Source organism: Dermacentor albipictus, unplaced genomic scaffold (assembly GCF_038994185.2).
Source record: "Dermacentor albipictus isolate Rhodes 1998 colony unplaced genomic scaffold, USDA_Dalb.pri_finalv2 scaffold_16, whole genome shotgun sequence".
Taxonomy (NCBI): Eukaryota; Metazoa; Arthropoda; class Arachnida; order Ixodida; family Ixodidae; genus Dermacentor; species Dermacentor albipictus.
Genome location: NW_027225570.1, coordinates 6,236,431 through 6,252,033, shown reverse-complemented (window position 1 = coordinate 6,252,033; position 15,603 = coordinate 6,236,431). Strand labels below are relative to the sequence as shown.

General features: G+C 44.5%; 1 protein-coding gene, 1 long non-coding RNA gene and 1 pseudogene across 7 annotated transcripts in view; 1 reads left to right on the top strand and 2 right to left on the bottom strand.

Annotated features, from left to right (window-relative positions):
• The window catches only part of Ufsp1 (UFM1 specific peptidase 1), a 186,243-nt gene that overhangs the window by 1,273 nt on the left and 169,367 nt on the right, over positions 1-15,603 (bottom strand). The window lies entirely within an intron of this gene.
• LOC139051929 (uncharacterized) lies at positions 3,275-8,673 on the top strand (annotated as a pseudogene).
• On the bottom strand, positions 8,458-11,029 carry LOC135914900 (uncharacterized). The gene is made up of 4 exons (XR_010568455.2): positions 10,781-11,029; positions 9,582-9,791; positions 9,353-9,521; positions 8,458-8,556 (listed from the first exon to the last, which is right to left on the bottom strand). It is a non-coding gene; the product is annotated as an uncharacterized lncRNA (long non-coding RNA).

Genomic DNA, 15,603 nt, shown 5'->3' with positions numbered 1-15,603 from the left:
GAGTTACCAGTGGTGTAAAACTAATTAAGACTTTCTACATTACGCCGCTCTACCAGCGAAGAGAAGTTCAAGGAGGGAAGCTCAGAAGAGGGGGAGAAATCCTTGTTGTAGCGCCGGGGTATAAATCGGACAGCTTTTTTTTTTTGACGGATTAGAGTTCGCTTATGTCTTAATTCAGGTATGGATTCCAAATGGCACACCCGTAATCCAAGATGGGTCGCACTAGGGTTTCGTAAGTGAGCAATCTTGTTTCTTTAGGGGCTGAGCGCAGACAACACTTTAGGTAACCTAGACGTGCGAGAGCTTTAGAACACGTTGCTTCAATATTTTTGGACTGTGTGAATATCATGTGTGATTATAATGCCAAGGTACTTATATTCAGAAACTTTTTCTAGAGGAATACCATTGAAACAATGAGGAAGACGCAATTGCGTAGTACGTGTCGAGAAGCACATGGAGAAAGTTTTGCGAAAATTGAAGTTTATCTGCCACTCGTTACAGCAGGTACAAATGTTGGAAAATGCATTATTCAGAATGGCGTGATCTTCATGATTGGTAACTGTGCGATAGATAACTTAGTCAACGGCGTAAAAACGGATTTAATTTGTATCGCATTCTTAGGTAGGTCATTATACACAGGAGGAAGAGAAACAGGCCTAAAACTGATCCCTGCGGAACACAAGATGTAACGGCCACCATAGGCAATTTTACAGAGTCGAAACAAACTTATTGCGATCTATCTCACAGAAAACTAGAGATCGAGGTAGATAGGCTAGGATTGTTTAAAATACTGTTTAGTTTATCCAAAAGCTTGGAATGTACAACTGTATCAAAGGCTTCGGACAGTCTACGAATATGGCATCAACTTCAAGGTCTAGGTCAAGTGCGTGGCATATGTCATGAGCAAATTCGGATGTTTGCGTAATGGTGACGAAGGCACTGCGAAATCCATGCTGAAAGACTTAAAATATTGTTGGCGTCAAGACACTCCATAATATGTTTGTCGACGGCATGTTCTAAATGTTTACTGGAACTAGAGGCTAAGGAAATCGGTCTGTAGTTGGATAGGTCTTGTTTACTCCCAGACATGTGCAAACGAATAACTTTCTCAACTTTCCATGCTGATGGAACGGTACTTGTTTGCAAAAATTTATTAAATGCCACTAAGAAACCTGCTAGACCACAGAGCATACCGTACGAGTAAGGTATTATGAAAGTTATCGGAACCGAAGCCCTTTTTAGGATCTAGGTTTAAAACTAAGTTTAAGACAGCCGACATAGATACACCTAAGTTATTAATAGCAAGCCGTGATTATTACCTGAAAAAAGGGTTTCAAGGTTCTCAGCAGATAAGACAGACTGAAAATACGAGTTGAAAGCAGCTGCAATAATATGAGGACCATTCGTGGAAACATCATTTATTATGAATAATAGAGAAGTTGTTCTACCAGGCGAAATCACACCCCAAATTTTTTTTAGGATCTCATTTTAGCAAACTAGGTAAACTGATGGCATAGAAGAAACGAAGAAATCTCTGGGTGTTTTACTTTTTAGTTGAAGTTCATCCTTAGTATTCTCAAACAGTGTGGTTACAAGAGTACCTCCGGTGCGTCTTTGTCGTCTAAGTCTAGCAAAGGGACGAGAAAGCTGAAGGATCTCTCTGGTCATCCATGGCAAGTCAACGTTTCTTTTCTTGGTTTTGAGTGGAACAAAGCGGCTGACGCATGTACGTACGGCGGCATTGAAAAACTCATCAAAACTATTAACATCGTCGTAGATAATACTGCACCCAAAATCCGCAAGACAATCAGCAAGAAAATTACTGATAGACTGGTCATCAGCTTGTGTGAATTCATAAAAAGTGCGAAGAACAAACTTAGCTTTAGGAATAGGAACATTAATAAGAACTAGCACCGCTTTGTGGTAAGAAATTCCATCCACAACGTCACACGTATATCTATTTTCAACAAGAGTTTCGCTAAGAAATACAAGGTGCAGAATAGAGTGGCCTCTGGTATTCTCGGTGACAATTTGTTCTAGGTTACATGAGAGAGCAATATTTACCAAGTGTAGAGTCGTAGCCAGTGGTAGACCATGATTGCCATGGAATACATGGCGCATTAAAATCGCCAATTAGCGCATTATAGTCTGCACGGCTGCTGCGCCATAAAAATCTCAAATCATCATCATCATCATCATCATCATCAAAATCGCCAAGCAGAACTAAGTTCGAACATGACATGTATAGTTGATGAAGAAATGCTTCTAAAGAGTAGTTTCTCCACATCAGAGCCCGGAGGGCGATAAATTACACCGATAACGACAGAGAAGATGCTAGGAGATACTTTACACCCCACAGATTCTACTTCTTAGGACCAGAGACTCGTAAAGGTAAGATCGGACCGCAAGGTTAGAGCTACACCACCACCTCTTTTGTGTGTGCTGTCGATGCGCACACCGGTAAAGCCAGGTGGGGTAACTTCAGCATCGAAAACGTGTCATTTTCAATGCTGCAGTTACCCCATCTGGCTTTACCACGTCTCGGTCTCGGTAACCACGTCTCGGTAACCACGTCTACGTAACCACGTCTCGGTAACACCGATAATATGAGGAGCATTGAAGGCTGCCAAGGAGACAAAGTAAGCAAACATATTAACAAGGCTTCTGGCATTCACATTCAGAATTTAAGGTCACCATGCCACATTTTCTGTCGTCACTGTGTACCATCCGAAGCGGACTTAGGGGAAGTATAAGAACAACGAGTTGAAGCCATGGTAAGGACTTCAGTTTTGTGATCCAAGTCATAGCTGATGATGTCGATGAACACATGAGCACAGCGTATTCATTTGTTCTGTGGGAGGCAGTGGCATCCCACAGTTTCTTGCGAACGGATCGTACACGATCGGAAAAATCTTCACCAATGTGCATTTCCGAGTTCTTAATTTTGTGACCATTCCTGAATACTTTAATCTTATCGCGAAAATCGAGCAACTTAAAGGGAAGCTGAAACGGTTTTCAATTTCCATGAATTTCTGGGATTGGGAAGAGCAGACTTAATAATTTATGGTTCCGAAATTTTTTTTTCGTATTGTTAATATAACGGGCGGAAATCGCTTTCTAAATCGCCCGCGCGGACACGCCCCCCATCGCTTCCCGGAGCGCCGGGTGGGGACGTTGCCAGGGGAGAGAGGCGGAGAGTGACGTCATGGGCGAAGACCGAGCCAACCGAGCTGCGGACCGGCGTGCTGACATGTCTCTTTCCGGCCTGCGCTTTACTGAACGACGCTACGAGAGATCTGCCGCCGCCGCCGCCGCTCACGTTTGTTTTGCGATTTTCGTGAACTGTTCTTTCCTTCTGTGCTGCGTGAGTGCCTACAGCCAAGGGCGCCCAACATGCCCTCGTTCTGTGCAGCATTCGGCTGCGCGAACACAGGCGGGCGAGACGATGTGGTGTTTCACAAATTCCCGAAGGAAAAGAAGCTTGCAGTGCAGTGGGTGCGTGCGGTTAGGAGAGATAAGTTCGTGCCGACGAAATCAACTGTGCTGTGCTCGGACCATTTCCGCGACAGTGACTATCATCGGAGCTTGAAAACGATGCGGGCAATCGGTATTCCAATTAAATCGGCGCGACTGAAGCTCGGCGTTGTTCCGTCTATATTCTCCTACAAGAAAAACACCTCGCCACCTCCAAAAGCGGCCTTCGCCAAGAGGAGAAAGCGTGAGGTAAGGGTTTTAATGTGCACACGGGCAATTTTTTACCAGATGATCACCTTAGTGTCGAACAAACGGTCTACGACGAAGCGAGGTGGAGGCACAGCCGGGAATATGCACCTACGTGCAAAGTGCTTGCCGTTTTCATCCCGTTTTGCCTCTCCGCTTTGTCACGGAACACTGTACTACAGCTGTTTGTTCGGCGCTGTTCTGATACGGTGAAATAACTGGCCGGGGGTACGCTTGCGCATTCAGTGATATTTGTTATTCGTCCTACCTCGCGGTGCCCGCAGATTTAGCTGTTCAGCATTCGTGTTCAAATCGCACGACATGAGGCGTTACGGTAATATTTTCATGCTCGCGTTAGAGTAGTTGAACTCGGTGCGTAAAAACTTCGTTCCGTAGATTTCGCACTCACAGCTTGCTACCAGCAGCGAAATGCCGCAAAAGCGAGCGTCGGCACAGCCGTGCCCGTGGCAAGGCGAACGGGCTCAAATAATGAAGTAACGTTGTGAGGTATTGAAGTTATCAGCGTTCGACATGGTCTAGCCCAATACAGGCATCGCTGCTTGGCAAAAAAAATTTATTGGCCTTGTTCCTAGGGAACTAGCTATGCATCACGCATGGGAAAATTATTATTTGAAAGTAATTATATTACATTACTCATTACTGTCTTATTACGCTCATTGATTTGAATTACATTACCAATTACCGCCTTAAAAAAGTAATGGTATTACTTTACGATTGCTTCCAAAAAGTTTTCATGCATACAAAAAGCAAAGTATAAAGGGACGCCACCCTTTCTTTAAAGTAACATACACTTTCATGCCCTCCCCCCATGTTTCTCAACGACACCTCACCACATTACCAACGTTCTGACACCGTACACGGCTTACTGGTGCATATTTAGCGCAATTACTAAATTACTTTAGCCATGAAATTACAGACAAAATATTTAACATTACTATCACTAGACAACTAATCGGTCACATAAATTAATGAAAAAGTATTTCAATTATTGTAAGTAATCCAACTGCTGTCATGTATACTGATATGCTGAAATTCATGACATCCATGCCTTGCACTCTTTCAGATACTAGCAGAGCTCCTTGAGAACCGAGCCCCTGATGAACCTGTTCCACCACCATCACCAATCGAAGATTTTGAAGCAGCCAGTGTGACACAGGCAGATAATGAAGAGGCTGAAGCAGCCATTGTGGCACAGGCAGCTGGTGTTGAACAGAGTAGCCCTGAAACTGCAGACAAGAGCCTTCAAGTTCTGATACAACCAGTAACATCTTGCACGGCATCACAAGCAGACATAAAAAAAAGTGCAACTTCATTTCACGTGGGACGCAGACAAAGCCTCGGGGTGTTTCAATCGGTAAGATCACCTGACATTAGTCTGCTTCTTTGTGCACATTGAAGAAATTCGTGTTTTCAGGAAGATAATTTTATGAATAAGAATATGCAGCATAGTTTTTCAGTAATAGCCTGAGTTGCAAATTAATTTGAAATGAATGGGTCCCTGGACATTCTGTACACCTTATGAGAAGGATGGTGGGATAATAGTGGGCCATGAAATAATTGCATGAATGTTTCAAGAATTGTCTTTCTTTTTTCTTTTCAGGTGTCCAGGTTGGCAACTTCACTGCAGACGTTGCTACTCAGGTGAATAATGTGGCAGAGCCATGTTATGAGAGTGACAGTGATAGCCTAAGTGACAGTGAACCTGCTTCTGACTTCGACGACGATTACAATCCTGACAATGACCCTTGCCATGAGTATGTTATGCTATTCTTACTGTTGCATAGCCTTTGAGATGTCAGCACTTTCTGCAGCCTGTGGTTCATGACTAGTTGTGTAAATTACTTGCAACTCTCCTACAAGTTTTCAAACCATCTAAATATTTTCCATTCGGTGAAAATCTCGTATGTCTTTCAGGCCCGACACCTGTACCGACTCTTCGGAAGATGGAGTAATTTTAGTTGAAAAAAGGCACCTGACCGCATTGTTTCTAGTCTGCCGCACATGCCTTGCTCCTTGCACATACAGTCTTCGCTGTGAAGGGACACTTACAGAGGTGTGTGTTCAGTGCCCACTAGGACACCAGCTATTCTGGAGGAACCAAGACGTTGTAAACCAGCAGCCAGTGCTAAACCTGAAGCTTTCTGCTGCCCTTTTGTTTTCGGGCAATAATCCTGCTGCAACTTTGAGGATGCTGGCTTCTATAGGCGTTGAAGTTGTTACGGGCAGGACCTTCTTCAATATCCAGCGTATTCACCTTTGGCCTGCAGTTGACAAAGTAAGGAGCATTTTCGTATTTTATTATTTGCAGTGCATTTTCTCATTACATTGAAACATACTTCCTGAAGGTTTGGAGGGAACAACAACAGCAGCTATTCGAAAATGCCCGTGGCCAAGAAGTTGAGCTTGCAGGGGATGGGCGGGCTGATTCGCCTGGCTTCAGTGCCAAATTTGGCACATACTCTTTGATGGATGTTGCAAACAACAAAGTGCTCCACGTAGAGCTTGTCCAGGTTTGTTTTAACTTTTTTCTAGCGTTTTGTAAAGACTTCACAATGCCTGCATACCGCTGAATGTTGTGCTGCTGCAGCGGTTCCTGCTGCTTGAGTTTATTTTGTATACCAACATGTTCTCTCAGAGGGTTAAAATACTGTTTCTTGTAATTACAGTCAAATGAGGTAGGCGGCAGCTGCCACATGGAACTGGAGGGTCTTAAGCGTAGCCTTCAGTTCCTAGAAAACCATAGTATCTCTGTGAAGACTCTTGTGACTGACCGGCATGCTCAGATCAAGGCCTATATGCGAAGAGAAAAACCAGGAATCAGGCATGAGTTTGATGTCTGGCACGTCGCAAAAGGTATCTTGAAGCAACACATCTATATACTGGGTTGAAAATATTGGTGCTTGCTATATGTATTGTTATAAAATATGGACACTGGATGTCGGACATTCCATTATGCATTTCAGGTGTCTCCAAAAAATTGACTGCCATTTCAAAGCGACATGACTGCAAGGAACTGCAGCCATGGGTGAAGTCGATTCAAAATCATTTGTATTGGGCAGTCGCATCCAGCCATTCCCACAGCGAGCAGATTGTTCCCAAGTGGTTGTCACTACTAAATCATATTAAGGATGTGCACATTCACAACAGTGCAGTATTCCCAGCATGTCTACATGAGGAAACTGAACGCCGTCAGTGGCTCAGTGAGAGTAAGTACTGTCAGTCAAAATGTAGGGAAAGGATATGTTACTGAAAACCAGTGCAATGCTTTGCATGTACATATTGTGTCTACGTGTGCAAAGGAGGTTTAGGGTATCTTAGTCATTGTGTAATGTAATAGCAGTCTGCAAAAAAATCTTGGGTCTGTCCAATTTTGTTCTTTGCCATTGTTAGCTCATATGGTGCAGGTATTCTTTGCACAGTTCACTATTTGTGGTCTAGTATTTCTGGCTCAGCTGAAACGACAGCTGATTGAGAAGTTGTCGGAGCAGCTAGCACAGCATTCCTTGCATAAATGTGGTGATCTTTTGCACGCATATGTCCATATACTCTCTAGGCTCATGTCACTTGTGTGCCACATAGACATTTCTTGTCAGTGAGATTTCACTAAGACTGCCTAACTTCCATGGCTCAACTTAGGACTGGTTTGTCCTGTGTCTAAATGAGAAAGTGTCTGTGCCATATTTTTCAGACTCTAAGGCATATGAAAGGCTCCAAGCTATTGCGGCTTCAAAGCCCCTTTTATTGGACATGCCCAAGCTATCAACATCACATCAGACCTACGGTCTTGAAACTTTTCATGGACTTGTGATACATTTTGCTCCGAAGTATTGTCAGTACTCATAACATGGAATGAAGGCAAGGTAAGCCTCATGATTTTCAGCCTGCATTTACCTTCGTATGCAACCTGCCAAGATGGAAGTGAGCATTGTACTTTTGCACATGCTCACTTGCTGCAGTATGATGGACACTGTCAAGGCAGGAGCATCGTTTATTAAATACCTGTGTTCGGTATAGGCTCGTATTCACATGGTTTCTCGATCACCAACATTGTTGTGGAAGCAACCAGCATTACACTATAAATTTCTACTTGGGAAATATTGAGCATACAAGGGTAGGGATATGACAGGCTTGCTATGGCATACATTCTTCAACTGGCTTGTCAATTAAGCTTCAATTAAAAATGATTACATTACTAATTTCTTGTCAAGCAGCACCCAAAATGAAAAAAAAAAGGAACATTGAGATCTACTCAGGATGTACACACCCGTCTGTACATACTGTGCTAGTTATTGAAGCAAATTTGTTATTACATGTGGGGGGGGGGGGCAGTATAGAGCCTGCCAGGCCGTACTATGTGACCCATGCATTGTTCACAAAACAGGCATTGTAGATGATTACAGGTTTACACGCAATTCACACATACCTGTTATTACTGTGTATTTGACCATGGTCCATCATTTCAGAACCCAGTTAGCCGCCTTGCACCACAATGAAAACAGTGAAAGAGGCCAAGCATGCAGAGTAGATGGTGAAGCCAGGTGGAATGTAAAATATCCAAAGGCTACAGGGGGCAAGGGAATTGCTTGCCCTGTAAAGGAACGGACAACTCACAGTAGGTGAAAATTATTTTTACTTGTGCGTATTAACACCACTACTTGATGGTAACATCAAATGCTTTTCCAGAATATGTGGAGATGCTTTTGGACCTCGTGATGGTGGAGGCAAAGAATTCGTCATCACGGTCCAAGAAAACTCGGCTCCCGATGACCCCGCTACCATTGTGCAGCCAGTTTCCTCAAGTTTCCAAGGATGATGCTGTGAGACGGAGGAGAACAAGATTCAATAAGTAACGTCGCGAGCTCATCCACTGAAAACAGAAAAATGGGCTTTGCGTGTTGGTGCAATTGCCTGATGCATTCTAATAAAAAATATTCCCAGCCCGCAAATGTCCCTACTAAACTTACTGCCGTGCGTTCAGTAATTACGCAGAAGTCCAGTGAATTTGTAGCCATTTCTTTCTGGTCTCATTTATTTACCTCTGCAAAATTCCTCTAATTTGAGACATCTCTTCCAGGTACTATCTGTAGTCAGACAGTAAAGACGAAATATCAGGCAACATTAGTAGCTTTGTGGGCACCTACCAAAGCTGAATGATGCTTACTGGTATAGTGTTTCAAGCTGCAATTTTACTTCACAATTCACACTGAGTTTAGCAAACGCTCCATATTGATGTTAGCATAGTAACAATGGGATTCCTCACTTGTATTTAAGAAAGCAAAACTACATAGTTCGTTAGTGCAAGCAAAGTTTATCTTTTTACATGGCAGTCACACTGTGGTTGTCGAAGGCAGAAACCTTTCAGCTGCTGTTATTACACATACTCCTACAAAGCGCTGAATAATTTTAAGCTTCGAGAAATTATTTAATATCTGTGGGATTTAAGTACAGTGAAAAAAAGGAGTTGTACTCTGATGAGTACATAATGGTAACGAAAAAAAAATTCACGAAATGCCCTTTGGAAACACTCAAAACAATTCAAATAGAGAAAAACTAACTTGCTGCATTTTGTAGAGCATTTCATTAATACAATTGCACATCTATCTTCGCTCACCTAAATGGAATCCCAGAAGTGTTTGAAGCCTGTATATGAGCCAGTTCTGGAGGGGTATTTCTTCCGAACAACTTCAAGTACACAGCTTGGCAGAATTCGGCGGTTATTCTTTCCCAACTTTTTCCATACTAGCCAGACAAACTGGCGGTATGCTGCATACCTCAACTGCCTGTAAAAAAAAAATTGCTTTTGCATCACTCTTTTTCCATTGGCTATATCATTTTCACACCTGTGTGTAAACTTCTTGCCTTGCCCAGCCGGTTCGACTCCTTTCTGGGCAAGTGCCACTTCCAGTACTGCCCTGCTGAGGCACACAGTCCTGAATTGTCTTGAGCTTGTTACGCACTGCGTGCGCTTCTGTTTTTTCTTAATCTCTTGCACCTCCTGGCAGCACAAGCAGTTCTCTTCTTCCATCAATACGCAGCTCATGCAGGTGCACCTAGTTTAATGAAAGCGTGATTAGGCCCACATTGATGCACTGGAGAAATACGAACATTTGCAGCCTGGTAACAGTTTTAGCGTAGCCGGATAGCCTTACGACAAATGCGAAAACGCGTTGTTGCTAGCATTGCTATACTCCGTTTCATACATCAGGTGCAATGCTGTGGAGGCTTGAGATACTTCTTGCAGTGGCTGCGTTCGCACTTAGACAAAGTTCGGTGTTTCTTGACCCAATTTTTCAGAAAGCTTTCCATATATAAGCTCAGTTCTGAATGAAAAAAAAAAGAATTTACCCATAGAAACCATCCGTATACATATATACGGCTACTAACACGTTCTTTTAAAAAAATTTCTTTTCAGTATTTTTCAATTGCAGCCCGTCGCGGCAGCTTCACGTGCATGATCGCGCGAGCAAACGCCGCTGGCACGCTGGGAAGCATAGACGGAAACTCGCGCAGTAATAAACTTTGGTGACCGGACTTCGAGCGTAGCTTCCACAGCGATGCACCCGAGGTATCAAATGGAGTGTAGGCTTGCCTAGTGACATTCGACGTACGGTTCAGTTATCGTGTTTACCACACGGCGGTGCTAAAACTGCCTAATATCTTTATATCAACACTAGCATGGAGCACGCATACCGATTCTTGATCGAGCCACACTCGCAAAGTCGTCGAACCATAGTATGAATATTGCACATATAATACCTCTGGTCATCTCTGGATGTGTATGATAAGCAACTTCCATGACTGTACCTCACAGCACTGCATGTGCGCGCTTTGAAACGCGGCACTTATGTTCGCGATCGTGTATCAACGCTGAAAAAACCACGGGACTTTAGACATCGCGGAATTGCACCCGTGTTTAGAATCTAATGAGAAGTTAGTGCTTCGGCATTCTTCCAGCAGCATGTTCCCAGTGACACTTTAGCGCATTTTTTCTCCCGTCATTGCAACGTGCAGCTACATGAAAAAAAAAAAACATACGTACCAGCTAAGATTTCCAGCGCGCGAGAAGGTGCACACACCGCTCTCGCTGTTGGCACACTCACTATCGTCGTTGACTCTGTTGCCGCCATCGTTTTCCGTATCGGCTGTAGGTTCAAACATGTAGGGGGACAATACAAGCTGTTGGAGACAGCGAGAACGTTCCATCTTGCAACTCAGCTAGCCAGAACAGCAGAACCGCGTGCTACCAGAGAGAAAGGAATGGTGCTACGCTCTGAAACGGAGACATGCGGCGGCGCCGACCGGCGACTACCGCCAACGACGTCACAGCGGCCTCGACCAATCACGGGCAACGGCGGCGTTCGCGCGATGCCCTGAGGCGCTGGCGCGCGTTTTCTTGGAAAAACAGGTGCTTGCGCTTGTTTCCGCCCTTTTTGAACCTGATATTCGTGTTCAGGGGACTCAAAACTGTAGAATGCCGCAGAGAACTCATTTTTTTCGAAAAGTGTTTCAGCTTCCCTTTAAGAATAATCAGACATGTATGTTCCTGTTGGAATCTTCCGATTCTGTGGCATATTTGAATCTTAAGACAACTGATCTGTAGCTTTTCTGCAAAAAAACGCAGCAAGGTCGGTTAGCAGTACACTCTTATTTGCTTCAGGATGTTTAGGAATTCCGAACACAATAATATTGTATCTGCGTAAGCGGGTTTCAAGATCATCATTCTTGTCAACAAGTTTGTTGACCGTGTTACTTAGGGACAAGAACACATTGGTAGACTCCGCAGGGGTAGTAAACAACGTCACTGGGTTTAGAAGACAGAAGATTCAAGGGAAGTCATCTTAGTAACAAGGGCTTCATTTACCTTGACTTCATTACTCGAGGAAGTTGCTTCCAAGGCGGCCACTTTTGCCAACGGAGAATCAACCTTCTAAGTAAACGATGACATTTTAGATCGAAAATCTGCAGCGGCACCTATGTTAGTTGACGAAGATTCGCGAGCAGCAACCCGAGATAATAAGTTTTGAAACCGAGAATTGACAGTCTGACGGAGGGCTGAGATGTCAAGAGCCACTTTTTTTCTGTCCTGAAAGCAGTTTATTCAACACTTCCGCAACTGAGGGCTCCTCATTGTTATTCGGAAGTTTCGTCTGAGGAAGAATTACCGGCTAATCGGGTAGATGGTCTGGTCCCCTGTGCTTTATTCTTGGGGCCAGGGTTGATTTCAAAGTCCCCGCTCAAATACAGGCTATCAACACAATGCATAAATCGTGCATACAAGAACACAGACAAAGCCGGGACCATGTGGGCCTGGAAGCAGCCGCAAAAAGCGGTCATCGGAACGAAAAGAGCGGGCGTTTTCATGAAAGCATACCTGTGTGAAAAATAGGCAACGGTTAAACATCGTGCATGCGCTGCTGTTCAGATTCCCACTGAGGATCCGAGGCACCGGTGTCGCCTTGATAGCTTCGGCCACTGACGTCACAGACGCAACATCCAGTAAGATTGGTGGATCCAACCAAACGACGAAGACGCTCTGCTGCGTAGGGGCCCGGAGTGTGATAGCGGACGAGTCCGAACTATCATCCACATTGGAGATATAGCAGTCCGCGCACGAGGCGGCCGGGTCCCATGCAATCGTGTGCGAGACCGTTGACGTAACGGTGGACGGTGGTCATTCGAAGGGACAGGGCACGTGGAACTCGGGGACGAGTGCATGCGGCGAGGAAATCCAGACACTGCGTGAATAATAGTGACACGTGTATTTATATTTATCGGGCGACCAGGTTTCACCGCCTAACAAATCTTATCGCACAGCGCGGAACGCGCTTGCATGTATCCGAAGTTTCTGGAAAGTTATCGATGCTTCTGTTGTTGCCGAACCTTGTGTTATCTGATTCCACCGCCTGACGCGAATGGTGTAGAACTTTATGGAAGGCACGCGGGTCCCGACGATTAGTCTGGAACATTCGACGACTGTGTATAAAAGCCGACGCGCTTGAACCGCTGATCAGATTTTCGACGATCGTCGACCGTGTTCGCCGCTATCGTTGTGCTATAAGTGTAGCCTGTTTTGTGGGCACAGGTTCGCCCAATAAAAGTTAGTTTTGTCTATCACAGTATTGCTACTGTGTTCCTAACGTCACCACCACATGATAATATGCAACGGTTGAACATCGTGCATGCGCTGCTGCGCAGAGCCCCACAGCAGCCGCCGCATACAGAACTCGCAGCCGAAGCGCGCTACTCTGGCGCCATCTTGTAGGCATTGTCGCCGCACTACGCTTTCCTTTTCACACATTCGCCACACCCTCCTCCACCGATTTGCGCGCCATGGTTTCGCTGCACCCACCTCCTCCATTTTCCTTCTCGCGTCTTTCATGCCCCGATGCGCTCCGCCTTCGCTCTTTAATTCTTCGTGTGCTCGTTCACCCGGTTGCCCCAACGCTCACCGCAGGAGCAAGCGCCTAAGTTAATGAATGAATGTGTGTTGTGTAGTGGTGCAAGGACTAATTATGGCCAAAGAGCGCCGTGCCAGTGTAATTGATGTCGCAGTGGAGCGATGCGTTCTGGGAAGTTGCCGCCAGTATGGTATGCCGATATGGGATATGCTGCCGGTATGGTAGGGAAATATGTACCTCTCAGATTCAGCTTCCTGACACTCCAGGAGGACGTGGCGGACGGCCAGCCTGTGACCACATTTACCACAGGTTGGAGGTTCATTTTCAGTGAGTAGGAAATTATGGGTGCCAAACGTGTGTCCTGTTCTGAGACGACAGAATAGTACATTTGTTCGGTGTGATTTTGTTTCAGAGGGCCAGAAACCTAACTGCGACTTTATCAAGTGCAGCTTATTTGTTTCCGCATCCTACGTGCGTTGCCAGTGGTTTCGTAGTTTCTGTAGTAAGAAACGGCTCAGATCTGTGGCAGGGAGAGCAGCGGCAAGAATAATAGCTTGCGATGAAATTGACGTCGCCATCTCACCTGCCAAAACAATACCATCGATGCCCCTATGACCAAGCACCCAGCATATATTGACATGCTGGTTAGATATATACGCTTCACACAGGACGGAATGGAGTTCAATAAGTACTGGACTTTTGTGCTTGCAGAGTGACATCAAGGTCTTCACAATGCTTAGCGAGTCTGTATATATAACTGCCTTCCGGAGTTTTGATTTCCTTATGTGCTCTACAGCTGACAATGAATAGTGCAGAGGCGACAGCCGTAAACATATTTGTTTCCGGATGCAGTATATCGGATTCCGAGAAGGATGGACCAACGGCCACATAGGACACCTCGGAGTGCGAGTAGAACTCCGTGCACTTATGTAGAACTCCGTGCAGGAGTGCTTGTACTGGAGTTCTAGGAAATGCATTCGAATTTCGTTCTCTGGAGCGTGCTTTGCAACTCGTAGAAAAGATATATTACATTCTATCAGCTGGCACTCCCAAGGCGGTACCAGCTTAGCTGGATGCATAAAGAGATGTCCGAGAAGTGGGACATCAATGTCAATGCTTAGCTTCCTCACGCGCAGTGAGAAAGGCTATCTTACAGAGAGACGATTACGAAAGACTGTAGCACATGTCATATCGTTAACGGTATGAGATATGCTGATGATGAGGGTTAACTTGCAGCAAATATGTTAGACTGGTTTATGCTTTCTGCAGATGAAATGACCACTCATTTGATTCTACGCTTAGCATTCAATGGGATTTCTTCTGAAAGCGCCAATGGCGCACCGGATACCTAGATGGTGGACGGAATCTAGCGTCATTAGCGCACTAGGGGCGTCAGAATGATAGAGCACGGCACCATAACCCAATTGTGACCTTATGATGCTCTTGTAAAGATTCATTCAACACTTCCTGTCCCTGCCCCATGTTGTGTGGGATAAAATTTTCAGTAACTTCATTGTTTTTAACCATTTCCCCTTGAGATATTTTATGTGTGGAATAAAAGTTAGGAGTCAAGTACAATGCCTAAAAACTTCCGCTCTTCATTCGCAGCTAGGTATCTGTTGCCAATACATTTCTCGATATTACGCTATTCGATTAGCTTTTTCTTTCTTGTGAAAAGCACACAAGAACTTTTGATGGGGTTCACATTAAATGCGTTTTCGTCAGCATATTTCGACAATTTGTTAAAGCCCTGTTGTACTTGTCTTTCACACACTGCAAGTTTGCAGGATTTGAAACTTATTTGTATGTCGTCTAAGTAGACGGAATAAAAAATAGCTGGCGGTATTGAAGCACGAAGCGTGTTCATCTTCACGATAAAGAGCGTGCATCTAAGCACGCCTTCTTGGGGTACACGAGTTTCTTGTATAAAAGGTCGCCACAATATGTTGGCGATTTTCACGCGTAAGGTACGATAGTACAAATATTTCTATTATGTTTAGCATACTTCCACGGATGCACATTCTGCACAAGTCTCGCAAGATTCCCTAACGCCACGTTGTGTGATACGCCTTCTCCATATCGAATAATATCGATAAGAAAAACTGTTTATGTACAATGCATCACGAATAATTCCTTCAATGCGCACAATATTATTAGTTATGGACCACCCTTCTCTGAAGCCACACTGCTATGAATAAAGAATATTGTTCAGTTCAAGGAAATGCATGAGTCGACGATTAATCCCTTTTTTTTTTCAAGAAGCTTACGCAGGCAACTTCTAAGAACTGTAGGGCGATAACTTGCCTTGAAGACGGGAATAGCTTCCCGATAACTAGCTTCAAGACGGCAATAATAGCTGCCTTCCATGAGGATTGCACGTATCCGGCAGCCCAGATAGAGTTGAAAAGTGCCACAAGTGTCATCTTTGTGTCGGTGCGTAGGTTCTTAATAATGTCATACATAT